This window comes from Salvelinus namaycush, chromosome 19 (genome assembly GCF_016432855.1).
Source record: "Salvelinus namaycush isolate Seneca chromosome 19, SaNama_1.0, whole genome shotgun sequence".
Lineage (NCBI taxonomy): Eukaryota > Metazoa > Chordata > Actinopteri > Salmoniformes > Salmonidae > Salvelinus > Salvelinus namaycush.
Genome location: NC_052325.1, coordinates 1053405 through 1080904, shown reverse-complemented (window position 1 = coordinate 1080904; position 27500 = coordinate 1053405).

Below are 27500 nucleotides of genomic sequence, written 5' to 3'. Positions count from 1 at the left end.
GCAATTGGTTCAATGACATATTCAATTAGTTTTAGCCAAATTTTAATAGGTATTTCAATTTGAATTTGCTTTTTAATTGCGTAGAATGCCCTGCGTGCTTTCTCTCTCAGTTCATTCACTGCTTCATTAAGGTGTCCAGTTGAGCTTATTTTTAAACCTAAGTAATTGTAGTGTGTGCAGTGCTCTATATATTTTGTACCAATTGAGAACTTTGGTCTAATTCCCTGAGATCTGGATCTTCTCTGGAAAATCATTATTTTAGTCTTTTTGGGGTTTACTGCCAGGGCCCAGGTCTGGCAGTACTGCTCTAGCAGGTCCAGGCTCTGCTGTAGGCCATGTGCTGTGGGTGACAGCAGGCATAGGTCATCGGCGAAGAGTAGGCATTTAACCTCTGAATTATGGAGACTAACACCAGGGGCTGAGGATTTTTCTAGAATAGTGGCCAATTCGTTGATGTAAATATTGAAGAGTGCTGGGCTCAGATTACAACCCTGACGAAGGCCCCGCCCCTGGTTAAAGAATTCTGTTCTTTTCTTGCCAATTTTAATGCTGCACGTATTGCCAGTATACATTGATTTAATTATGTCATATGTTTTACCCCCTACACCACTTTCAATAACTTTGTAGAACAGTCCTGTGTGCCAAATAGAATCAAATGCTTTTTGGAAGTCGATAAAGCAAGCGTATATTTTGGTATTATTTTGGTGGACATGTTTATCTATCAGGGTGTGTAGGGTGTAAATATGATCGGTCGTGCGATGTTTTGGTATAAATCCAATTTGGCTTTTACTCAAGACATTGTGCTTATTAAGGAAGTTTAGAACTCTTACATTTATAATACTACAGAAAACCTTCCCCAGGTTACTGTTCACACAAATGCCTCTGTAATTGTTAGGGTCAAATTTGTCTCCGTTTTTAAAGATTGGGGTTATGAGTCCTTGATTCCAGATGTCAGGGAAATAACCTACACTCAGGATCAAATTAAACAGTTTTAATATAGCCAATTGAAATTTTGCACTAGTGAGTTTGAGCATCTCATTTAGGATGCCATCAGGTCCGCATGCCTTTTTAAATTTGAGAGCCTGAAGTTTCTTATAGAGCTCCTGGTCAGTAATTGGGGAGTCCAGTGGATTTTGATTGTCCTTTATAGCTCTTTCTAATCCATTCAACTTCTCATGAATTTGGCGTTGTTCTGCGTTTGTGTCAATTTGAACGGTGTTGTAGAGTGTTTTAAAATGGGTTGTCCAAATGTCACCATTTTGTATCGCTAATTCCTCTTGTTTAGATTTTTTAATTTTTTTCCAATTTTGCCAGAAGTTGTTTGTGTTTATGGACTCCTCAATTAGCGTCAGCTGCTTTCTGTTGTACTGTGCTTTTTTGGTTCTGAGTGTACGTTTATAGAGTTTTAAAGTCTCACAGTAATGAAGGCGTAATTCACCATTATTTGGGTCTCTGTGCTTTTGGTTGGATAGTGTTCTAAGTTTTTTCCTTATAATTTTACAATCTGCATCAAACCAGTTGTCATCTGTGATCTTTTTTGTTTTGTTTTTTATCAATTTCAATTGTGCTTCTTTTGCCGTTTGCCTGAATATATAGTTGATGTTTTGTACTGCTAGATTGATGCCTTCTTTACTGTGAGTGAATGTGGTATCCAGAAAGTTATCTAAGAGTGTTTGGATATTTTGGTTCCAGGTTGCTTTCTGGTATTCTTCTGTGCTGTTTTGGGCCCATCTGTATGAATGTCTGATGTTGTACAGCTTACTGGGCTGTGAATGTGTGGTTGTTTCCATGTCTGTTCTTTTGAGGAACAATGTAATTTGGCTGTGATCAGACAGAGGTGTTAGTGGCTTGACAGTGAATGAGCTGAGAGAGAAGGGGTCAATGTCTGTGATCATATAGTCTACTGTACTGTGGCCAAGAGGTGAGCAGTAGGTGAATCTCCCCAAAGAGTCCCCCCGTAACCTACCATTGACAAAGTACAGACCCAAGCTTCTACAGAGCTGCAACAGATCCCTTCCGTTTTTGTTGACGGTGCTGTCACTGTTGTTTCTATTGGGGAGATTAAGACAGTTAGAAACATTATGGCCTGTAATAAAGCTGTCCCCTCGTGTGCTCGTTAGATCAGGTAGTGTTCCTGTGCGCGCATTTGTGTCCCCACAGATGAGCACATTTCCCTGGGCCTGGAAATGGCACGTCTCTTCCTCAAGGGTGGGGAAGATCTCCTCTGAGTAATATGGGGATTCTGAGGGGGGGATATAAATTGCGCAAAGGAACACATCTTTTTCTGTCAGTACAAGTTCTTTTTTCAGTTTTAACCAAATGTGATATTTGCCAATTTTGAGGGGATCAATTAGATGTTGTAGGTCGGATTTGTACCAAATGATCAGTCCTCCAGAGTCTCTGCCTCTATTGACAGAGCTATGTTTTTGTGACGGCACAATTACCTCTCTGTAACCTGTGGGACAGTGAGTGACAATGTCAGCCTTACACCATGTCTCCTGCAGAATGATGACGTCAACATCTTTAAGATTTTTGTTGAACTCCAGTGCTAAACTCTTCAGTCCAAAGGTTGATGAGTTTAGGCCCTGAATGTTCCACATGCTAACTGACAGTGATTTCATGTTCCAAAAGAAAGAATAGCAGTCAGAAATACAGTAACTAACTATTAAGTTGTTAAGAGCGAGATAAACAGGATAACAGCTAACATTTTTTCTGTTATATATATAAACATTCCTATTCATTGAACAAGTACATTTTAGTACAATAGGTGTGTGTGTGTGTGTGTGTGTGTGTGTGTGTGTGTGTGTGTGTGTGTGTGTGTGTGTGTGTGTACATGCGTCCGTGTGTGTTTAGTGCAGTTTAGTGCAGATGTATTGGAGGAGCTGTTTAATCTCACTCAATCCCACAGGGTTCTCCTGTCCTCTGACGACCTCTGCGTAGCTGCGCTGGTCCTGCTGTTGGGCCCTGTGGAGTGGAGGGGGGCCAGGTCTGGGCCGTGGGGCTTCCTCTCTGGTCTGGTAGGGGTGGTGGTCTGGTGCGGGGTAGTAGGCTGGGCCCGGTCCGGTCTGGCTAAGCCGATGGAAGTGGTGATGGTCTGGTGGTGGGTGGGGCCTGTGGGGTGCGCTGGGTCTGGTGTGGCGTTGAAGGGGCCTGGGGCTCCTTGTTGGTGCAGTGGTCTGGTAGGGGTCTCTGGGTGGTCCTCTGTCCAGTGCGGCATGGGGTGTTTGTCTACCAAGTGCCACGTCCTTTAGAGACTTGACAAACATCCCTACTGTCTGCTTCCTCAGGTGGGAGTAGTCGTGCAGATGCTCTGGGGTGATTGTTGTGTGGTGAGCAACGTGTACGTTTGGGAGTAGGCCACACCCTCTGGTGATGTCAGCGTTGACTTTCTGAATGGTACGGTGATGGAAGTCTTTGCGGGGCAGCAGAGTGGAGATGGTGATGTGGGAGTTGGGGAACCGCTCAGAGGCCCTCTCTGCTACTCTGTTGACCAGCCTGCCTACTCTCTCCTGCTCCTCTCGTAGGTTGTTGGTGCCGGTGTGAATAATAATGTGGCCTGGTGTGCCAAAGTCAGGCTGGGACAGGATGTGGAGTGCATCCTGTGTTTTTGGGCACCATATTTTGCGCACCTTGTGTTGGGGGAAGAGTTTATCTTCTTGGATGAATTTCCCATTTGAGTCAATGAGGATGGCCACCTCAGTGGGTTTTACCAGATTAGTGTGTTTACGGTCTGGGGCTGGAGTACACAGGGCCTGTGTACATGGAGGGGTGTGTGGGGGTGTGTCAGGGGGGGCCAGAGAGCTTCTCTCTGTCGTAGGTGTCTCCATGTGAGCCTCCTTGTTGACTGGGTGTGTGGGTAAAGTGTTGTCGGTATGGGGGGGGGTTGTGGGTAAAGGTGGGTCGGTGGGGGTGTTAGGGGTGGTGAGGGGCTGCAGCTTCTCTCTAGGAGTCTCTACAGTCTGTTCTCTGTGCTGCAGCACCCTCTTGATGCCAGACAACTCCTTTGCCATCTCCTCCTTTACCTGCACCAGCTCTCTCCTCATGGTGGCCTTTACCTCCTCCAGCGCTGTGGTAAGGCTCTCTCTCAGCTCCTGGACAGAGTTCTTCAGCTGGGTCCTGCACTGGTTGATCTGGTCCTGTAGAAGCTCTGTGTCTGGACTGGTGGTGGTGTAGCTGGGGAGCTGCTCCTTCAGCTCAGTAACCCATACCTCTATCACTGCCAGCCTGTCTCTCAACAGGCTGATGGTAGTGGGGTCTTGGCTCTGGTGGTTGTAGGCAGGCAGGGGGGAGGATGGTCCTGCTGTTGGGGTGCCTGAGGTGAGGGGAGAGGTCGGGGTGCTGTCCTTTTCTTTTTTGCTTTCCGCTATCTTCGTTAGGGTGGGGAAGTCCTGCACAACAGAGCTGAGTGCAGCCTCACTGCCCTGGACCATGACAGTGCCGTTCTGATACATATTTACTGTCAGAAACCTGTTTTCCTGGTCCTTATCGCTGTCCTCAAAAATGTGGATTTGCCTTCCCTTGCAGATGCCTTTCTTCGTGGTATAGCTGAAATGCCTGGTTACAGCTGTATGCCAGGCAGTAGTGTGGTCTGTGTAAAATAACAGGTTTGTAACAGTCCTGTTTTGTGAGCAGTCGGCAAACAAAGTTTCTGGGTTCTCCCTCAGAATTCTGTGTTTAAAATTGATTCTTCCTTTCTCTGATTTGATTTCTGCTGGGTATTCAAAAAAAAGCGGGGAAAGTCTCTCAGTTTCTGTCGCTGCTAACGCTGCTAGCGCTGCCTCAGTGGCCATGTTGCTATGGTTACCACCAGTAAACAGTTAGAGCTAGACGTTAAGCTAACTGACCGATTTGAATTTGGCTAGCTACCACGATGAAGATTGGTCTTTTAACTCACTCTCTGTCAATTTTTTCCTCCTTTGTTGATCTTCAGTTGTACAATTTGATTACCTATACATTTTTTGCTAATTGAATCGTGTCAATCTCGCTCTTAACAAACAAAAAGTTATAACAAGTCAGGAGCTGTTCCTCTGCATGACTTCTCTCTCTCTCTCTCTCTCTCTCTCTCTCTCTCTCTCTCTCTCTCTCTCTCTCTCCTGGGTTCAAAAAGGCATACAGTAGAAAGAAGTAAAAAAAAAAAAAAAAGCACTATTATTTTAGTTTTAATTCATGTTATTTAGCAGCAAAGATGAGAACAAACGGAGGTATTTCGGCCACAGCCTTTGTTAGATTTTCATAGATTTTACAGGCATATAGTGAAAGTGCCCCACCCAGTGGCTAATATAAGGAACTACGGTTGATCTGATGGATTCGTATTATTAGACTTTATTCAGACATATAACTTATATCCATCATCACATTATAAATAGGCCCTACATATTTAATTAAATGATTAGGTCTCAGTCTGTCCTGTCTATTTCCAACTTGAATATACACACATTAGACCAATGTTAAGTAAATACAGTCCCCTTCCTCACAGAGAGATACATTGTTGACTAGGGTACGTGTCCCAAATGGTGCCATATTCCCTATGGGTCCTGTCAAATGTAGTGCACTACATAGGGGATAGGGCACTGGTCTATAGTAGTGCACTACATAGGGAATAGGGCTCTGGTCTAAAGTAGTGCACTATATAGGGGATAGGGCCCTGGTCTAATGTAGTGCACTACATAGGGGATAGGGCCCTGGTCTATAGTAGTGCACTATATAGGGAATAGGGCCCTGGCCTAATGTAGTGCACTACATAGAGGATAGGGCCCTGGTCTATAGTAGTGCACTATAAAGGGGATAAGGTCCCGGCCTTAAATAGTGCACCACAGAAGGGGATAGGGTGCCATTTGGAACAGGGATCTACCTCCCACATGGTCTCTCCTGCTCTTATCTCCCTCTAGATGCATGGCCTCTCCTGCTCTTATCTCCCTCTAGATACATGGTCTCTCCTGTTCCTATCTCCTTTTAGACACATGGTCTCCCCAGCTCTTATCTCCCTCTAGATAAATGGTCTCTCCTGCTCTTATCTCCCTCTAGATACATGGTCTCCCCTGCTCTAGATACATGGTCTCCCCTGCTCTAGATATATGGTCTTCCTAGCTCTAGATAAATGGCATCCCCTTCTCTAGAGAAATTGTCTCATCTGATCAAGATAAGTGGTCTCCCCTTCTCTAGATACATGATCTCCCTTGCTCTAGATAAATGGTCTCCCCTGCACTAGATAAATGGTCTCCCCTGCTCTAGATAAATGGTCTCCCCTGCTCTAGATAAATGGTCTCCCTGCTCTAGATAAATGGTCTCCCTTGCTCTAGATAAATGGTCTCCCCTGCTCTAGATAAATGGTCTCCCCCGCTCTAGATAAATGGTCTCCCTGCTCTAGATAAATGGTCTCCCTTGCTCTAGATAAATGGTCTCCCTTGCTCTAGATAAGTGGTCTCCCCTGCTCTAGATAAATGGTCTCCCCTGCTCTAGATAAATGGTCTCCCTGCTCTAGATAAATGGTCTCCCTTGCTCTAGATAAATGGTCTCCCTTGCTCTAGATAAATGGTCTTCCTTGCTCTAGATAAATGGTCTCCCTTGCTCTAGATAAATGCTCTCCCTTGCTCTAGATAAATGGTCTCCCTGCTCTAGATAAATGGTCTCCCCTGCTCTAGATAAATGGTCTCCCCTGCTCTAGATAAGTGGTCTCCCCTGCTCTAGATAAATGGTCTCCCTGCTCTAGATAAATGGTCTCCCCTGCTCTAGATAAATGGTCTCCCCTGCTCTAGATAAATGGTCTCCCCTGCTCTAGATAAATGGTCTCCCTGCTCTAGATAAATGGTCTCCCTTGCTCTAGATAAATTAACTACTTTGTTCTTTTAGTTTAGTATCCGTCTTGGAAAGGCCATGGTCTGTGAACTCCACTCAGGGCATTCTAGTCTAACTGCCAAGTTAAAACAAGGACATGGTTTCAACCATATAAATGTAATATATAGAAAGACCTTGGAACCTCTAACCCTGGCAATGTGACTGGTAAACTCATTTATGAGGCCAGTGCAACAGATTCTAATTTATGTTAAAACACTACAGAAGAGTTATTTGAGTTTGTCTTGAGAAGACAGTGACCACAGCATATTTTGTTTACAGTTCTCCACTGTTTGAAAAAAGCCTATTTCCACAGAGTCATGATTACTGTAAATCCCTGAAGCATAATTTATTGATCTGCTTGAGGTAGATGTTGTACAGCTATATATATATATGTATATTACAATTGGTTGGTGAAATTTTTACAAAATCAACTACAGTTCAACTGAGTTCCTCAGAGTATACATTACTACCATTATACAGCACAATGGAATGACCAACCAGCAAATTAATACCACAATACAGAAAATTAATACAACTATACATCACAGTACTACCACCATAAAATACTCAGTACTACCACTATACAACACATTACTACAACTATACATCACAGTACTACCACTGAACAGCACATTACTACAACTATACATCACAGTACTACCACTGAACAGCACATTACTACCACAACACAGTAATCAGTAATACCACTATACAGCACATTACTACCACAACACAGTAATCAGTAATACCACATACAGCACATTTCTAACACTATAAAGCACAGTACTACCACGATACATCACAGTACTACCACTATACAGTACTCAGTACTACCACTATACAGCACATTACTACCACTACACAGCACAGTACTACCATTACACAGCACTACCAATACAGACCACAGTACTACCACCTCACAGTAACCAGCATTACCATAATACAGCACATTACTACCGCTATGAAGCACAGTAATACCATTGTAAAGCACAGGACTAAAAATATACAATGCTCAGTACTACCACTATACAGGACAAAAATACCACTATACAGCACATTGCTACCACTATACAGCACATTACCACTACTATACAGTAATCAATACGTTCCACTATACAGTACTCAATACTACCACGTTAAGGTATTCAATACTACCGATATACAGTACTCCGTACTACCACTATGCAGTACTCAGTATTACCACTATACAGTACGCAGTACTACTACTATACAGTATGCAGTACTACTACTATACAGTACTCAGTACTACCACTATACAGTACTCAGTACTACCACTATACAGCACATTACCACTACTATACAGTACTCAATACGTTCCACTATACAGTACTCAATACTACCACGTTAAGGTATTCAATACTACCGATATACAGTACTCCGTACTACCACTATGCAGTACTCAGTATTACCACTATACAGTACGCAGTACTACTACTATACAGTATGCAGTACTACTACTATACAGTACTCAGTACTACCACTATACAGTACTCAGTACTACCACTATACAGTACGCATTACTACTACTATACTGTACTCAGTACTACCACTATACTGTACTCGGTACTACCACTATACTGTACTCGGTACTACCACTACACAGTACTCAGTATTACCACTATACAGAACTCAGCACCACCAATATACAATACTCAGTACTACCACTATAAATGACTCAGTACTTCCACTATACAGTACTCAGTATTACCACCAAACAGTTATCAGTACTACCACCATACAGTACTCAGAACTACCACCATGCAGTACTAGGTACTAACACCCTACAGTACTTAATACTACCACTATAAATTACTCAGTACTACCACCATACAGTAGTCAGTACTACCAAAATACAGTACCTAATACAACCACTATACATTACTCAGTACTACCACCATACAGTACGTAATACTACCACTATACATTACTCGGTAATACCACCATACCGTACGTAATACTACCAGTATACATTACTCAGTAATGCCACCATACATGATATTAATACCACTATACAGTAGTCCGTACTACCACTATACCGTAATCAGTACTACTACCATACAGTAGTCAGTACTACCACCATACAGTACTTAATACTACCACTATACAGTAGTCAGTACTACCACCATAGAGTAGTCAGTACTACCACCATACATCACATTACTACCACTATACAGTAGTCAGTACTACCACCATAGTAGTAAGTACTACCACCATGTATCACATTACTACGACTATACAGTAGTCATGACTACCACCATATAGTAATCAGTACTACCATCATTCAGCACTCAGTACTACACTATACAGTTGTCAGTACTAACACCATGCAGTAGTCAGTACTACCATCATTCAGTACTTAATATTACCACCACATCGTAGTCAGTACTACCACCATACAGCACTTAATACTACCACCATACGTTACTCAGTACTACTACAATACAGTACTTAATACTACCACTATACATTACTCAGTACTACCACCATATATCACATTACTACCACCATACAGTAGTCAGTACTACCAACATATAGTAGTCAGTACTACCACTATTCAGCACTCAGTACTACCACCATACAGTAGTCAGTACTACCAACATATAGTAGTCAGTACTACCACTATTCAGCACTCAGTACTACCACCATACAGTAGTCAGTACTACCAACATATAGTAGTCAGTACTACCACTATTCAGCACTCAGTACTACCACCATACAGTAGTCAGTACTACCACCATGCAGTAGTCAGTACTACCATCATTCAGTACTTAATATTACCACCACATCGTAGTCAGTACTACCACCATACAGCACTTAATACTACCACCATACGTTACTCAGTACTACTACAATAAAGTACTTAATACTACCACTATACATTACTCAGTACTACCACCATATATCACATTACTACCACCATACAGTAGTCAGTACTACCAACATATAGTAGTCAGTACTACCACTATTCAGCACTCAGTACTACCACCATACAGTAGTCAGTACTACCAACATATAGTAGTCAGTACTACCACTATTCAGCACTCAGTACTACCACCATACAGTAGTCAGTACTACCACCATACAGCACTCAGTACTACCACCATACAGTAGTCAGTACTACCAACATGCAGTATGCAGTGCTAACACCATACATTACTCAGTACTACTACCATATAGTAGTCAGTACTAACACCATACATTACTCAGTACTACCACCATACAGTTCTCAGTACTACGACCATACAGTAGTCAGTACTACCAACATACAGTAGTCAGTACTAAAACCATACAGTTCTCAGTACTACCACCATACAGTATTCAGTACTAACAACATACCTTACTCAGTGCTACCACCATATTGTAATGAGTACTACCACCATACAGTAGTCAGTACTACCAACTATACAGCAGACTGTTCTACCACCACACCGTAGTCAGTACTACCACCATACAGTACTCAGTACCAACACCATACGTTACTCAGTACTACCACTATACAGTAGTCAGTACCACCACCATACAGTACCTAATACTACCACTATGCATTACTCAGTACTACCACCCTACAGTACTTAATACTACCACTATACATTACTTGGTACTACCATTATACATTACTCAGTACTACCACCATACAGTACGTAATACTAGCACTATAACGTAGTCAGTACTACCACCATACAGTACTCAGTACTACCACCATACAGTACTCAGTACTACCACCATACAGTTCTCAGTACTACCACCATACAGTAGTCAGTACTACCAACATACAGTAGTCAGTACTACCAACATACAGTACTCAGTACTACCATTTCAGTTCTCAGTACTACCACCATTCAGTACTCAGTACTACCACTATTCAGCACTCAGTACTACCACCACACAGTAGTCAGTACTACCAACATACAGTAGTCAGTACTACCACCATTTAGTAGTCAGCACTACCAACATACAGTACTCAGTACTACCACCATACAGTACTCAGTACTACCAACATACAGTACTCAGTACTACCACTATACAGTAGTCAGTACTAACAACATACATTACTCAGTGCTACCACCATATTGTAATAAGTACTACCACCATACAGTTCTCAGTACTACGACCACACCGTAGTCAGTACTACCACCATACAGTACTCAGTACTAACACCATACAGTAGTCAGTACTAACAACATACATTACTCAGTGCTACCACCATATTGTAATCAGTACTACCTCCATACAGTTCTCAGTACTACCACCATACAGTACTCAGTACTAACACCATACATTACTCAGTACTACCACTATACAGTACTCAGTACTACCAACATACAGTACTTAATACTACCACTATACATTACTCAGTACTACCGTTATACATTACTCAGTACTACCACCATACAGTACGTAATACTACCACTATAAAGTAGTCAGTACTACCACCATACATTAGTCAGTACTACCACCATACAGTACTCAGTACTACCACCATACAGTAGTCAGTACTACCAACATACAGTAGTCAGTACTACCAACATACAGCAGACAGTTCTACCACCACACCGTAGTCAGTACTACCACCATACAGTACTCAGTACTAACACCATACAGTAGTCAGTACTAACAACATACATTACTCAGTGCTACCACCATATTGTAATCAGTACTACCACCATACAGTTCTCAGTACTAACACCATACATTACTCAGTACTACCACTATACAGTACTCAGTACTAACAACATACAGTACTTAATACTACCACTATACATTACTCAGTACTACCATTATACATTACTCAGTACTACCACCATACAGTACGTAATACTACCACTATAAAGTAGTCAGTACTACCACCATACATTAGTCAGTACTACCACCATACAGTACTCAGTACTACCACCATACAGTAGTCAGTACTACCAACATACAGTAGTCAGTACTACCAACATACAGTACTCAGTACTACCACCATTCAGTACTCAGTACTACCACCATACAGCACTCAGTATTACCAACATACAGTACTCATTACTACCACCATTCAGCACTCAGTACTACCACCATACAGTAGTCATTATTACCACCATACAGTACTCAGTACTACCACCATACAGTAGTCAGTATTACCACCACGGAGATATATAACAACACGCAGTACTCCGTACTGCCACCAGGGGGAGCAGTAGAACACCATGCAGTACTCAATAGTACCACCAGGGGGTAGCAGTAGAACACCATGTTGGCTTCTGTACTAAAGGCAGACAGGAGGGTTGCAACTGCAGTCAAACACCAGGTAGCACTTATGTTACTGTGTTTGCAAGTGTGTGTGTGTGTGTGTGTGTGTGTGTGTGTGTGTGTGTGTGTGTGTGTGTGTGTGTGTGTGGGTGTGTGTGTGTGTGTGTGTGTGTGTGTGTGTGTGTGTGTGTGTGTGTGTGTGTGTGTGTGTGTGTGTGTATGTGTGTGTGTGTGTGTGTGTGTGTGTGTGTGTGTGTGTGTGTGTGTGTGTGTGTGTGTGTGTGTGTGTGTGTGTGTGTGTGTGTGTGTGTGTGTGTGTGTGTATGAGAGGTGATAAATAACATAAATGAACCGTTGAACGTGTGAATGTGTGGACGTGTAATTTTTTAATTGTAAATTTGTATGACTTGAAGGTTTTTTTCAAAAACTTGAAGGCTAACCCTATCCAAAACCTTAACCTTCGGAGAAAGTTTGGAGAAATTGAAAGATGTTGAGCATGAGGGTGTCAAAAACCCTTAAAAATTGGAGAAACATTGATAAACTTCAGAATCTGAAGTCAAAATGTCTAAAACCCTGAAGTGTTGTTGGAGGGTGGCTTTAACCTTTAACCTTTCGATACGTACGTTTCAAACGTGATCAAACTATGGCGACATGAGAAAAGTAGGCCGTTCCTCCAATGCATCACGCTCCTTCCGCGCAAACCACCTAAACATAGTACCATGTTTAAATACATATAAAGAATATATCAAATCAATCAAATATACTGTATGTTATTTGTCACAAGCTTCGTAAACAAGCTTCGTAGACTAACATTGAAATGATAACTTACGGGTCCTTTTCCAAAAGTTAAAGATAAAAAATAAATAATAATGAAATAGTGACAAGAAATAAACTGTGCATAACGAATAACAATGACGAGTAAAAATAACATTGCTATATACTTTTTCCACATTTTGTTACGTTACAACCTTGTTCTAAAATTGATAAAATATGTTTTTCCCTCATAAATCTACACACAATACCCCATAATGACAAAGTAAAACAAATAAAATATCACATTTACAGAAGTATTCAGAACTTTTACCCAGTATTTTATTTAAGGACCTTTGGCAGCAATTACAGCCTTAAGTCTTCTTGGGTACGACGTTACAAGTTTGGCACACCTGTACTTGGGGAATTTCTCCCATTCTTCTCTGCAGATTCTCTCAAGTTCAGACCCCTTTATTTTTTCCATATTTAGTAAAGAATAAAAAATATATAAATACCACAGTGTACCATCACAGCAGCAGGATTTGTGACCTGTTGCCACAACCAGTGGCAACCAGTGAAGAACAAACACCATTGTAAATACAAGCTAAATTTATGTTTATTTATTTTCCCTTTTGTACTTGAACTATTTGCACATCGTCACAGCGCTGTATATAGACATTACTATGACAGTTGAAATGTCTCTGTTCCTTAGAAACGTTTGTGTACTGTTAATGTCTGATTGTTTATTTCACTTTTGTTTATCATCTATTTCATTTGCTTTGGCAATGTAAACGTATGTTTCGCATGCCAATGAAGCCCTTTGAATTGCATTGAGAGAGAGAGAGAGAGAGAGAGAGAGAGAGAGAGAGAGAGAGAGAGAGAGAGAGAGAGAGAGACGCAGAGAAAGAGAGAGAGAGAGAGAGAGAGAGACACAGAGAAAGAGAGAGAGAGAGAGAGAGAGACGCAGAGAAAGAGAGAGAGAGAGAGAGAGTTTTTTTTTTTGAGTTTTAAATATTCTTTATTGGGTCTGGGAGCCCACCACACAATAAATACTCATACAAAACCACAGTTACACATCAATTAAAAACACAACTCCAACTCCTCCTCCACAGTAACTAAACACAACAGCCTCTGAATACCCCATATACTCAAAAACAGATCAATATTGTTGACAAGTTTATAATAGGCAAACTCAACCCTTAGTCTCGCTGCCACCATTCCCTCCAGCATTCCCACCACATCCACAGACCCCTGTTCCCGAATACTGTTCTTTCGGGTCTTCCATATCGCTAATTTTGCTGCCCCTAATACAAAATTAAGCAACACAACGACACCCTTTTGCCTGAACCTGTACTTTGGCCCAAATATATACAGTTGGGAAGAGAAAACCTCTCCCAACGTTGAGAACCAGTCAGTGATCAGGTCAATCATCCCGACCAACCTGGGACACAGTAAAAACAGGTGTGCCAGACTTTCAGACTCTGCACAGAATGGACACCCTTCCTCAACAGTAGGGTCCAGATGTACCAGATGCATGTTGGTGGCTATAGCTCCATGTATGATCCTCCATTGGAGGTCAGCTGTCCTCTTATCAATCGGCAGTTTGTATAATGATCGCCAACAGCCTTTTGGGGAAGCACCTGGACCAAGCACACCCGCCCACCTCGTCGATTTTACCCCTTCCAGGGAAGAGGCATGGGACACCTTTACACATATTCTGTACATGGCCTTCTTTCCCACCTCCTTGAAATCCCCCAGCTCCGGGGTATCGAAGGAAAGCAGCATCCCCACGTCCTCCTCAAATGCCCCCACCGCAGCACTAACAATCAGTGCAGGGAACACATAATCCAGACCCTCCTTCCACCGATCAGAATTGGAAATGTTAGTCACATACTGACGATGAAGAACTGGCAAGGAGTCACAGACCTCAGCGACGACCTTCCTCAGTAGGCGAGATGATCGGATCCCCGCTCTTTCTCCCAGCTCCTCCAACGATCTGCTCCTGCTCTGCATCAGATGACCCAGCTTGGTGCACCCGACACCTAACAGGCATGAACGCAGGCTGGCTGAACCCAGAGCACTGGACTGGATGGCAGTGTTATAAAAAAGAGGCTCTTCAAAAAGCCACATCCCTGGTAGCGTGCCGGCCTTACGGGACTTGACCAGAACCCTCCAAGCCTGCATAACAGACTCATAGAATGGAGTCAGGCCATTCAACTCACCCCCCCCCAGCTTTAAGAGGAAAAGGTGCTTGTCTAAGCCCAAACAGCCTGCTCTCCTCATCAGTGCGTAGGCTGTGTCAACCCAGCTAGAACCGTCACTGTACAACAGTCTCTGGGCTGCTTGAAGCCGGAAAGCCATGATCCTAGAGGAAATGTCCACCAGGCCTTGCCCCCCCTCGTGCAGTGGCAGGTACAAAGCTGCAGCTTTGATCCAGTGTTGTCCAGACCAGAAGAAATTGACAAGGGTCCTCTGAAGCTCTTGTATCAGACCCTTTGGTGGCTGCAAAATCATTAGTCTGTGCCACAGGGTAGAAGCAGCAAGATTATTAATTACCAGTACCCTTCCCCTATAAGACAACTGGGGTAGCACCCATTTCCATCTTGACAGTCTGGCACACACTTTCTCCACTACACCCTCCCAGTTCTTTTTCTGAAAGACATCAGAGCCTAGAAAAACACCCAATGTCTTCATCCCATCTCTGCCCCACTGAAGCCCCCCTGGTAACCGTGGAGCGGACCCTATCTGAAGCTGACCTGCCCACAGCGCTTCACTCTTTCCCCAATTGACTCTAGCTGAGGAGGCACCCTCATACACCATTAAAGCGTCTGAGAGAACCTTAACATCCTCAGCCCCTGTAATAAAAACTGTCACATCATCTGCATACGCAGACAGTGCTATCGTGGGACCCTTCATTACACCTGGCACAGAGAAACCAGTAAGCTTCGCTCTTAAAAAACAAAGCATTGGTTCAATCGCCAGACTATATAACTGCCCTGAAATTGGGCATCCCTGCCTGATACCCCTTTGGACAGGGATGGGGCAACTCAAACCACCCCCCACCTTCACCATACACGAGGCCCCAGCATACAGTAAATTCATCCAAGACAAAAAAACATCCCCAAACCCAAAGGCTTTCATCGTTTTGAACAAATACTGGTGGTCCACTCGGTCAAAAGCCTTCTCCTGATCCAAAGAAAGTAAACCCACATTTACATCAGACAGTTTACAAATGTCTAGAACATCTCTTATCAGAAACAAATTGTCAACAATTGAGCGATCAGGTACACAGTAGGACTGGTCCTTGTGGACCAACAATCCCAGATACTCTTTCAACCTGTTTGAGAGACATTTTGAAACTATTTTATATTCTGCACACAGCAAAGCAACAGGTCTCCAATTTTTTATGAGAGCCAAATCCCCCTTTTTTGGCAACAGTGAAAGCACCGCACGTTGACAGGATACCGGAAGAGAACCCTCATGAAAAGATTCACACACCACTTCATAAAAATCCTCCCCAATAGACCCCCAAAAGTGCTTATAGAACTCAGATGGTAAACCATCAATGCCAGGGGCTCGGCCTGTTGAGAGCTGCATAACTGCTGTGGACAGCTCTTGCAGTGTAATGTCAGAGTCCAATGCGACTCTCTGTTCAGGTCCCAATTTAGGAAGACCATGTAACAACTGTTCAGTACACAGAGAGTCACAATCCTCCGCCTTATAGAGGGCAGAGTAGAAATCCACGGCATGTTGACGCATTTCACTGTCATCCGTGGTCACCTTCCCATCAGCGAGACGAAGGCAGACCATCTGTTTACGTTGTAATTTTGACTGTCCAAGGTTAAAAAAAAAGGCACTAGGAGCATCCATATCCTTGAGGGAAGCGAAACGAGACCTAATCAAGGCACCTTTCACTCTTTCATGCAGAAACGACCTCAGTTCATGTCTCTTGTCCTGTAAGTTCATGACTAGTCCAGGGTCATTCTGAGTGAGCAGCTTCAATTCAATTGATTTGATGTCCTGTTCAAGGGCATTGATAGTCTCTTTAACTTCAATTTGAGACAAAGCAGTATACTGTTGACAAAATACTCGTATTTGGGCCTTCCCAACATCCCACCATTGTCTCAAGGACTCAAAATTCCCTTTTGTAACCCTCCATTTTTCCCAAAACAACAAAAACCTTTCACAAAACTTGACATCATGTAACAATTTAACATTAAAATACCAGTAAGGTGATGACCTTCGTGGACAGGACAAGTGAATATCAACAGTTATAATGTGATGATCAGAGAAACCCACAGGAGTAATGGCACACCTTCCAACCCTACTACAGTATTGATCAGATACGTACAACCTATCTAACCTTGCTGCACTGACACGACCTTCATTCACTTTCAACCATGTGTATTGCCTAACTTTTGCATTCCTTACTCTCCACACATCAGAAAGCTCTAACTCAGTTAATAGGCCAGACAGGAAAGTGGCTGACCGCAGGTGAGGTTCTTCAGCGTTGCGATCAACAGTAAAATCCACAGTACAGTTCCAGTCCCCCCCTAAAACCATACACCCCTCTTGGTCACACTGTCTTAAGGTTTCTTTTATTTTATCAAACACAACAAGACGCTCTGTACCCTCATTAGGAGCATAAACATTCAAAAAAACAAACAAAAACCCCATAACATCCACCTTGACCAATAGAACCCGACCCTTGACAATCTCTGTTGTAGATATCACAGTCACCCCTAAACCTGAGGAAAACAAGATGGCCACCCCAGCACTGAAATTAGTACCATGACTGAGTATATGCTGCCCCTCCCACCACATTCCCCAGTCAACCTCATTATCCTCATCACTATGTGTCTCCTGTAGGAAAACTACATTAAGCCTTTTCTGTTTTATTTCTTCTAATACCCAAGCCCTCTTATTCCTGTCCCTTCCCCCATTAATATTGAGAGAGCCTACCCTTAGTGCCTCCATGTAGAAAAGAGAAAGGAAAAGCAGAAGATACCACAGAGAAACCAAAGAGAAAGAAGACACCCTATGAAGCATGATCATCATCATTATTTAAATTTTTTCTTATTAACCTGACCACGTTTCCCACCACCTTTTGCTGCTGTAACAGCAGTAACAAATTTCCTCAAGCGAAACCGCTTCTTCTCACTCAACTGGTCTAACCCCACCGTCTTCTGTAACATCACAGCTGACCTCACAAACTTATCAACATCAAAATATTCTGCCAATTTGACAGATTTCCCAAAAGTCTGATCCAGAAACCCATTTACCTCCTCTAGATCATAAATTGAGTCCTCACCAGCTGCTGTCATATCAGAAGAGATATCCATATCCTTCTCCTGATCCTCCTCAGCTGAGGCCATAGACCACTGACTCCCCTCTACCACATCCCTTTCAACACTCCCCACTTGCACCCCATCACTCGTACCAGGCATCTCCTCCACTACCTGGGAGACTAGCCCCACCTGAAACCCATTACCCGTGGTGGGCATCTCCTCCACTACATGAGAGCCCAGCTCCACATGAACCCCCTCCTGTACCCCATTACTCGTAGTGGGCATCTCCTCTACTACCTGGGAGCCTAGCTCCACATGAAACCCCTCCTGTACTCCATTACTCGTAGTGGGCATCTCCTCCACTCCCTTGGAGTCTAGCTCCACATGAACCCCCTCCTGTACTCCATTACTCGTAGTGGGCATCTCCTCCACTACCTGGGAGATTAGCTCCACATGAACCCCCTCCTGTACTCCATTACTCGTCGTGGGCATCTCCTCCACTACCTGGGAGATTAGCACCACATGAACCCCCTCCTGTACTCCATTACTCGTAGTGGGCATCTCCTCCACTACCTGGGAGATGAACTCCATATGAACCCCCTCCTGTGCCCCAGTACTCGTACTGGGCACCTCCTCACCAGTCTGAGGAACTGGCTCTTCAGATCCATCCTTACCTTCTACAACAATATTTTTCCGCTGCATAACATCTCCCTCTAATACAAGTTGCAAACTCGTGGCCTCAACACGGATAACTTGTTCCTCGGCAACAGGTGCTTGTGGCTGCTCAACCACTGTCAGCCCACCTCTCCCTACATCAGTGGGCCCAGGCGTTACTGTGACCACCTGCGCCCCTCCCTCTGCCTTCTCCCTTTTCGGGCAAGCATGTCGCTTATGGCCAACATCCCCACACTCAAAACACCGTTGACTACCCGTACTAGCATACGCCATATACATTCTATTGTCATACTTGACTTTAAACGATATCTCTAAAGTCTGCTCCGGTGAGTCCAAAAACATAAACACCTGTCGCCGAAACGACATAACCTGTTTCAACGCCGGGTGTTTGCAACCCAACGGAACAACCTTAATTGAGCTTGCAAACTTCCCAAAGCGCAATAACTCGCGCTCCAATAGCTCATTTGGAATAAACGGTGGTACATTTGAAATAGTTACCCTTGTTGACGGAGAAAAAAGCGGGGTAACTTGAATAAACATTCCCTTAAGAAGTACGCCCTGCTCAACCATACGATCAACAAGGCGCTCTTCCTTAAGAAATACCACCATCGCTTTATTCATCCGTGACGCATAAGCAACATTATCGTATCCTACCTTCTCTCCTACGGCGACCAGAAACTCCTCCACCGTGACAGTAGCTTCAGTAACACACCTAAAGCCGTGCCGAAGTGACAGGGACGGCATTCCAATTCTGGAAGCCATCCCCGCCAAAATCAAGGTAATTTCGATACGAAAAAACCCAAATACTTAATTCTACCACACCAAAAAAAAAGTATATAATAATCTTAATCATGCACAGAAGAAACCAAAGAATGCCACCAAGAAAGAAAAAACCGAAAGAAAGAATTCTGAATATCTAACTCTACACAACACACGCGCTCCTTCGCTCATACAATTCCCAAACACTCCCAGCATGCAAAGAGAGAGAGAGAGAGAGAGAGAGAGAGACGCAGAGAAAGAGAGAGAGAGAGAGAGAGAGAGAGAGAGAGAGAGAGAGAGAGAGACGCAGAGAAAGAGAGAGAGAGAGAGAGAGAGAGAGAGAGAGAGAGAGAGAGAGAGAGAGAGAGAGAGAGAGACGCAGAGAAAGAGAGAGAGAGAGAGAGAGAGAGAGAGAGAGAGAGAGAGAGAGAGAGAGAGAGAGAGAGAGAGAGAGAGACGCAGAGAAAGAGAGAGAGAGAGAGAGAGAGAGAGAGAGAGAGAGAGAGAGAGAGAGAGAGAGAGAGAGACGAGACAAGGAGCCCCAGGCCCCACCCACCACCAGACCATCACCACTTCCATCGGCTTAGCCAGACCGGACCGGGCCCAGCCTACTACCCCGCACCAGACCACCACCCCTACCAGACCAGAGAGGAAGCCACACGGCCCAGACCTGGCCCCCCTCCACTCCACAGGGCCCAACAGCAGGACCAGCGCAGCTACGCAGAGGTCGTCAGAGGACAGGAGAACCCTGTAGGATTAAGTGAGATTAAACAGCTCCTCCAATACATCTGCACTAAACTGCACTAAACACACACGGACGCATGCACACACACACACACACACACACACACACACACACACACACACACACACACACACACACACACACACACACACACACACACACACACACACACACACACACACACACACACACACACACACACACACACACACACACCTATTGTACTAAAATGTACTTGTTCAATGAATAGGAATGTTTATATATATATAACAGAAAGAATGTTAGCTGTTATCCTGTTTATCTCGCTCTTAACAACTTAATAGTTAGTAGTCACTGTATTTCTGACTGCTATTCTTTCTTTTGTAACATGAAATCACTATCAGTTAGCATGTGGAACATTCAGGGCCTAAACTCATCAACCTTTGGACTGAAGAGTTTAGCACTGGAGTTCAACAAAAACCTTAAAGATGTTGACGTCATCATTCTGCAGGAGACATGGTGTAAGGCTGACATTGTCACTCACTGTCCCACAGGTTACAGAGAGGTAATTGTGCCGTCACAGAAACACAGCTCTGTCAATAGAGGCAGAGACTCTGGAGGACTGATCATTTGGTACAAATCCGAACTACAACATCTAATTGACCCCCTCAAAATTGGCAAATATCACATTTGGTTAAAACTGAAAAAAGAACTTGTACTGACAGAAAAAGATGTGTTCCTTTGCGCAATTTATATCCCCCCCTCAGACTCCCCATATTACTCAGAGGAGATCTTCCCCACCCTTGAGGAAGAGACGTGCCATTTCCAGGCCCAGGGAAATGTGCTCATCTGTGGGGACACAAATGCGCGCACAGGAACACTACCTGATCTAACGAGCACACGAGGGGACAGCTTTATTACAGGCCATACTGTTTCTAACTGCCTTAATCTCCCCCATAGAAACAACAGTGACAGCACCGTCAACAAAAACGGAAGGGATCTGTTGCAGCTCTGTAGAAGCTTGGGTCTGTACTTTGTCAATGGTAGGTTACGGGGGGAGTCTTTGGGGAGATTCACCTACTGCTCACCTCTTGGCCACAGTACAGTAGACTATATGATCACAGACATTGACCCTTTCTCTCTCAGCTCATTCACTGTCAAGCCACTAACACCTCTGTCTGATCACAGCCAAATTACGTTGTTCCTCAAAAGAACAGACATGGAAACAACCACACATTCACAGCCCAGTAAGCTGTATAACATCAGAAATTCATACAGATGGGCCCAAAACAGCACAGAAGAATACCAGAAAGCAACCTGGAACCAAAATATCCAAACACTCTTAGATAACTTTCTGGATACCACATTCACTCACAGTAAAGAAGGCATCAATCTAGCAGTACAAAACATCAACTATATATTCAGGCAAACGGCAAAAGAAGCACAATTGAAATTGATAAAAAACAAAACAAAAAAGATCACAGATGACAACTGGTTTGATGCAGATTGTAAAATTATAAGGAAAAAAAATTAGAACACTATCCAACCAAAAGCACAGAGACCCAAATAATGGTGAATTACGCCTTCATTACTGTGAGACTTTAAAACTCTATAAACGTACACTCAGAACCAAAAAAGCACAGTACAACAGCAAGCAGCTGACACTAATTGAGGAGTCCATAAACACAAACAACTTCTGGCAAAATTGGAAAAAAATAAAAAAATCTAAACAAGAGGAATTAGCGATACAAAATGGTGACATATGGACAAGCCATTTTAAAACACTCTACAACACCGTTCACATTGACACAAACGCAGAACAACGCCAAATTCATGAGAAGTTGAATGGATTAGAAAAACTATAAAGGACAATCAAAATCCACTGGACTCCCCAGTTACTGACCTGGAGCTCTATATGAAACTTCAGACCCTCAAATTTAAAAAGGCATGCGGACCTGATGGCATCCTAAATGAGATGCTCAAACTCACTAGTGCAAAATTTCAATTGGCCATATTAAAACTGTTTAATTTGATCCTGAGTGTAGGTTATTTCCCTGACATCTGGAATCAAGGACTCATAACCCCAATCTTTAAAAACGGAGACAAATTTGACCCTAACAATTACAGAGGCATTTGTGTGAACAGTAACCTGGGGAAGGTTTTCTGTAGTATTATCAATGTAAGAGTTCTAAACTTCCTTAATAAGCACAATGTCTTGAGTAAAAGCCAAATTGGATTTATACCAAAACATCGCACGACCGATCATATTTACACCCTACACACCCTGATAGGTAAACATGTCCACCAAAATAATACCAAAATATACGCTTGCTTTATCGACTTCCAAAAAGCATTTGATTCTATTTGGCATACAGGACTGTTCTACAAAGTTATTGAAAGTGGTGTAGGGGGTAAAACATATGACATAATTAAATCAATGTATACTGGCAATACGTGCAGCATTAAAATTGGCAAGAAAAGAACAGAATTCTTTAACCAGGGGCGGGGCCTTCGTCAGGGTTGTAATCTGAGCCCTGCACTCTTCAATATTTACATCAACGAATTGGCCACTATTCTAGAAAAATCCTCAGCCCCTGGTGTTAGTCTCCATAATTCAGAGGTTAAATGCCTACTCTTCGCAGATGACCTATGCCTGTTGTCACCCACAGCACATGGCCTACAGCAGAGCCTGGATCTGCTAGAGCAGTACTGCCAGACCTGGGCCCTGGCAGTAAACCCCAAAAAGACTAAAATAATGATTTTCCAGAGAAGATCCAGATCTCAGGGAATTAGACCAAAGTTCTCAATTGGTACAAAATATATAGAGTACTGCACACACTACAATTACTTAGGTTTAAAAATAAGCTCAACTGGACACCTTAACTTTTTATGGCTGCAGGGGCAGTATTGAGTAGCTCTGTTTAAGGTGCCCATTTCAAACGGCCTCGTACTCAATTCTTGCTCGTACAATATGAATAGTATTGTTATTATTGGATAGAAAACACTCTCTAGTTTCTATAGCCGTTTGAATTATGTCTCTGAGTGGAACAAAACTCATTCTACAGCACTTTTCCTGATATGGTGTGAGATTTCAGACATCTTGGCCCCTGCTCCCAGGTCAGTTCATAAGTCCCTGTGAAGGCTATGATGCTACAAACACTGCCTACGCCTTCCTCTAGATGTCAGTAAGAGGTGACAATTTGAATGGAGTCGATTGCGCAATCAGTGCCTGTATAAAACGACAAAGACCGGATGTACCGTTCTTTTCCTGCTGCGCCTGACGCACGATGTACGTTGGACCTGCTCTCTTTCCAAGCTTGGGTTTAGCCAGTAATATTTCGCCGGTCATGTTTTTACTCGTTATAGGTGTTAAAGACATCATAAGGTAGTTAATTTAAACCGTTTTATAGCAATTTATATCCGTTTAGTGCGATTTTGAGGCAATTCTTGGTGATGCACTTTGAAGCTTTGGGCACGTTTCCAGTACCGGTCGAACGTTAGTGGGCATTTCGACGGACAAGCGGACATCTTTCGACCAAAAGAAGATTAGACCCAAGAAAGGATACATTGCCCAAGATTCTGATGGAAGATCACCTCATAGTAAGAAATATTTAAGATGATAAATCGTTGTTCTGTCGAAAAATTTTAAACGCATATTCCGCCATTTTCTTTGGTATAGCTTCGCTTGGCGAACCCTGTATTGCACAGTAAGGATAATTTTAGAAATGTAATTCAGCGATTGCATTAAGAACTAATTTGTCTTTCGATAGCTGTCCAACTTATATTTTTTTAGTCAAGTTTATGAATAGTTAATCATGAGACAAGATCACTGTCAAATATGGCGCCCGACATTTTCAGGCTAGTTTTGCTAGTTTTGTCATTGTATAACCACGTTTTTTTGTGGCTAAATATGCACATTTTCGAACAAACTCTATATGTATGTTGTAATATGATGTTACAGGAGTGTCATCGGAAGAATTCTGAGAAGGTTAGTGAAAAAATTAATATATTTTGGCGATGATTACGTTATCGCTCTCTTTGGCTTGAATCGATGCTCTGGTAACGTTTGCACATGTGGTATGCTAATATAACGATTTATTGTGTTTTCGCTGTAAAACACTTAGAACATCTGAAATATTGTCTGAATTCACAAGATCTGTGTCCTTCCATTGCTGTGAGCTGTGTATTTTTAAGAAATGTTTTATGATTAGTAATTAGGTAATACACGTTGCTCTGTGTATTTATTCTAGTCGAGTTGTGATGGTGGGTGCAATTGTAAACTATGATTTATACCTGAAATATGCACATTTTTCTAACAAAACCTATCCTATACAATAAATATGTTATCAGACTGTCATCTGATGAGGTTTTTTCTTGGTTAGTGGCTATCAATATCTTTATTTGGCCGAATTGGTGATAGCTACAGGTGGAGAGAGAAAATGGTGGACAAAGAAAAATGGTGTCTTTTACTAACGTGGTTAGCTAATAGATTTACATATTTTGTCTTCCCTGTAAAACATTTTAAAAATCTGAAATGGTGGCTTTATTCACAAGATCTGTATCTTTCATTTGGTGTCTTGGACTTGTGATTTAATGATATTTAGATGCTACTATTTAATTGTGACGCTATGCTAGCGATGCTAATCAGTGTGGGGGGGGGTGGGGGATGTTGTCATAGGTGTACCGACCTCGGGCTTGCAGCCATAAGAGGTTAATGAGGCAGTGAATGAACTGAGAGAGAAAGCACGCAGGGCATTCTACGCAATTAAAAAGCAAATTCAAATTGAAATACCTATTAAAATTTGGCTAAAACTAATTGAATATGTCATTGAACCAATTGCACTTTATGGCAGCGAGGTGTGGGGTCCACTTGCAAAACAAGATTTCATCAAATGGGACAAACATCCCATTGAAACCCTGCATGCAGAGTTCTGTAAGATTCTCCTACATGTCCAGAGGAAAACTACAAACAATGCATGCAGGGCAGAATTAGGCAAATATCCACTAATAATAAAAACTCAAAAAAGAGCAATTAAGTTTTGGAAACATCTAAAATACAGTGACCCCCTCTCATATCACTACCAAGCCCTGCAATACCAAGAGCTGAGCAAAGAAAAGAGTCCCCTCATCCAGCTGGTCCTGGGGCTGAGTTCACAAACCTGTTCTACTAACACACTGAAGCCTCAGGACCAGAACATCCAATCAATCAGAATAAACCAAATTACAACACAGTTAAAACAAAACTACATTGCTTATTGGGAAACACAAGCACAAGCACAGAGCAAAATGCAGTGCTATCTGGCCCTAAATCGACAGTACACCGTGGCTAACTATTTGACTATGGTTACTGATCAAAACCTTAGAAAAACCTTGACAAAGTACAGGCTCAGTGAGCACAGCCTTGCCATTGAGAAGGGTAGACACGGGAAAACCTGGCTCCCTGTAGAGGAAAGGCTGTGCAACCACTGCACAACAGCAGAACCTGAGACGGAGCTGCATTTCCTGACAAAATGTCAAAAATATAAAACAATTAGAGAGTGTCATTTCCCCAAATTTGAAACTCTTATTCAAGGTTTCAAAGACCTCTCTGATGAGGATAGGCTACCCGTCCTGTTAGGGGAGGACGCAGAGAGCTGTGGGTTGGCAGCGCACTACATTGCTGCCTGCCATAAGTTGAGGGACAGTGTCTGACAGACCAATCAACCTGCACATGTACTCTACTGTATGTTTATTGTTATTGTTGAATGTATGGTTATTTTGACCCTTGGTTATTGTTGTTACTGTTGTCCCGTTGACCATTTTGATTCTCATTTTTATATTGTAAATAAGCTTTGGCAATATGTACATTGTTACGTCATGCCAATAAAGCAAATTGAATTGAATTGAATTGAATTGAGACGCAGAGAAAGAGAGATACACAGAGAAAGAAAGAGAGAGAGAGAGAGAGAGAGAGAGATACGCAGAGAAAGAGAGAGAGAGAGAGAGAGAGAGAGAGAGAGAGAGAGAGAGAGAGAGAGAGAGAGAGAGAGAGAGAGAGATACGCAGAGAAAGAGAGAGAGAGAGATAGAATCCGAAGTCAAATGTCTACTGTTTGCTGATGATCTGGTGCTTCTGTCACCAACCAAGGAGGGCCTACAGCAGCACCTAGATCTTCTGCACAGATTCTGTCAGACCTGGGCCCTGACAGTAAATCTCAGTAAGACAAAAATAATGGTGTTCCAAAAAAGGTCCAGTCACCAGGACCACAAATTCCATCTAGACACCGTTGCCCTAGAGCACACAAAAAACTATACATACCTCGGCCTAAACATCAGCACCACAGGTAACTTCCACAAAGCTGTGAACGATCTGAGAGACAAGGCAAGAAGGGCCTTCTATGCCATCAAAAGGAACATAAATTTCAACATACCAATTAGGATCTGGCTAAAAATACTTGAATCAGTCATAGAGCCCATTGCCCTTTATGGTTGTGAGGTCTGGGGTCCGCTCACCAACCAAGATTTCACAAAATGGGACAAACACCAAATTGAGACTCTGCATGCAGAATTCTGCAAAAATATCCTCCGTGTACAACGTAGAACACCAAATAATGCATGCAGAGCAGAATTAGGCCGATACCCACTAATTATCAAAATCCAGAAAAGAGCCGTTAAATTCTACAACCACCTAAAAGGAAGCGATTCCCAAACCTTCCATAACAAAGCCATCACCTACAGAGAGATGAACCTGGAGAAGAGTCCCCTAAGCAAGCTGGTCCTAGGGCTCTGTTCACAAACACAAACACACCCCACAGAGCCCCAGGACAACAGCACAATTAGACCCAACCAAATCATGAGAAAACAAAAAGATAATTACTTGACACATTGGAAAGAATTAACAAAAAAACAGAGCAAACTAGAATGCTATTTGGCCCTAAACAGAGAGTACACAGTGGCAGAATACCTGACCACTGTGACTGACCCAAACTTAAGGAAAGCTTTGACTATGTACAGACTCAGTGAGCATAGCCTTGCTATTGAGAAAGGCCGCCGTAGGCAGACATGGCTCTCAAGAGAAGACAGGCTATGTGCACACTGCCCACAAAATGAGGTGGAAACTGAGCTGCACTTCCTAACCTCCTGCCCAATGTATGACCATATTAGAGAGACATATTTCCCTCAGATTACACAGATCCACAAAGAATTTGAAAACAAATCCAATTTTGATAAACTCCCATATCT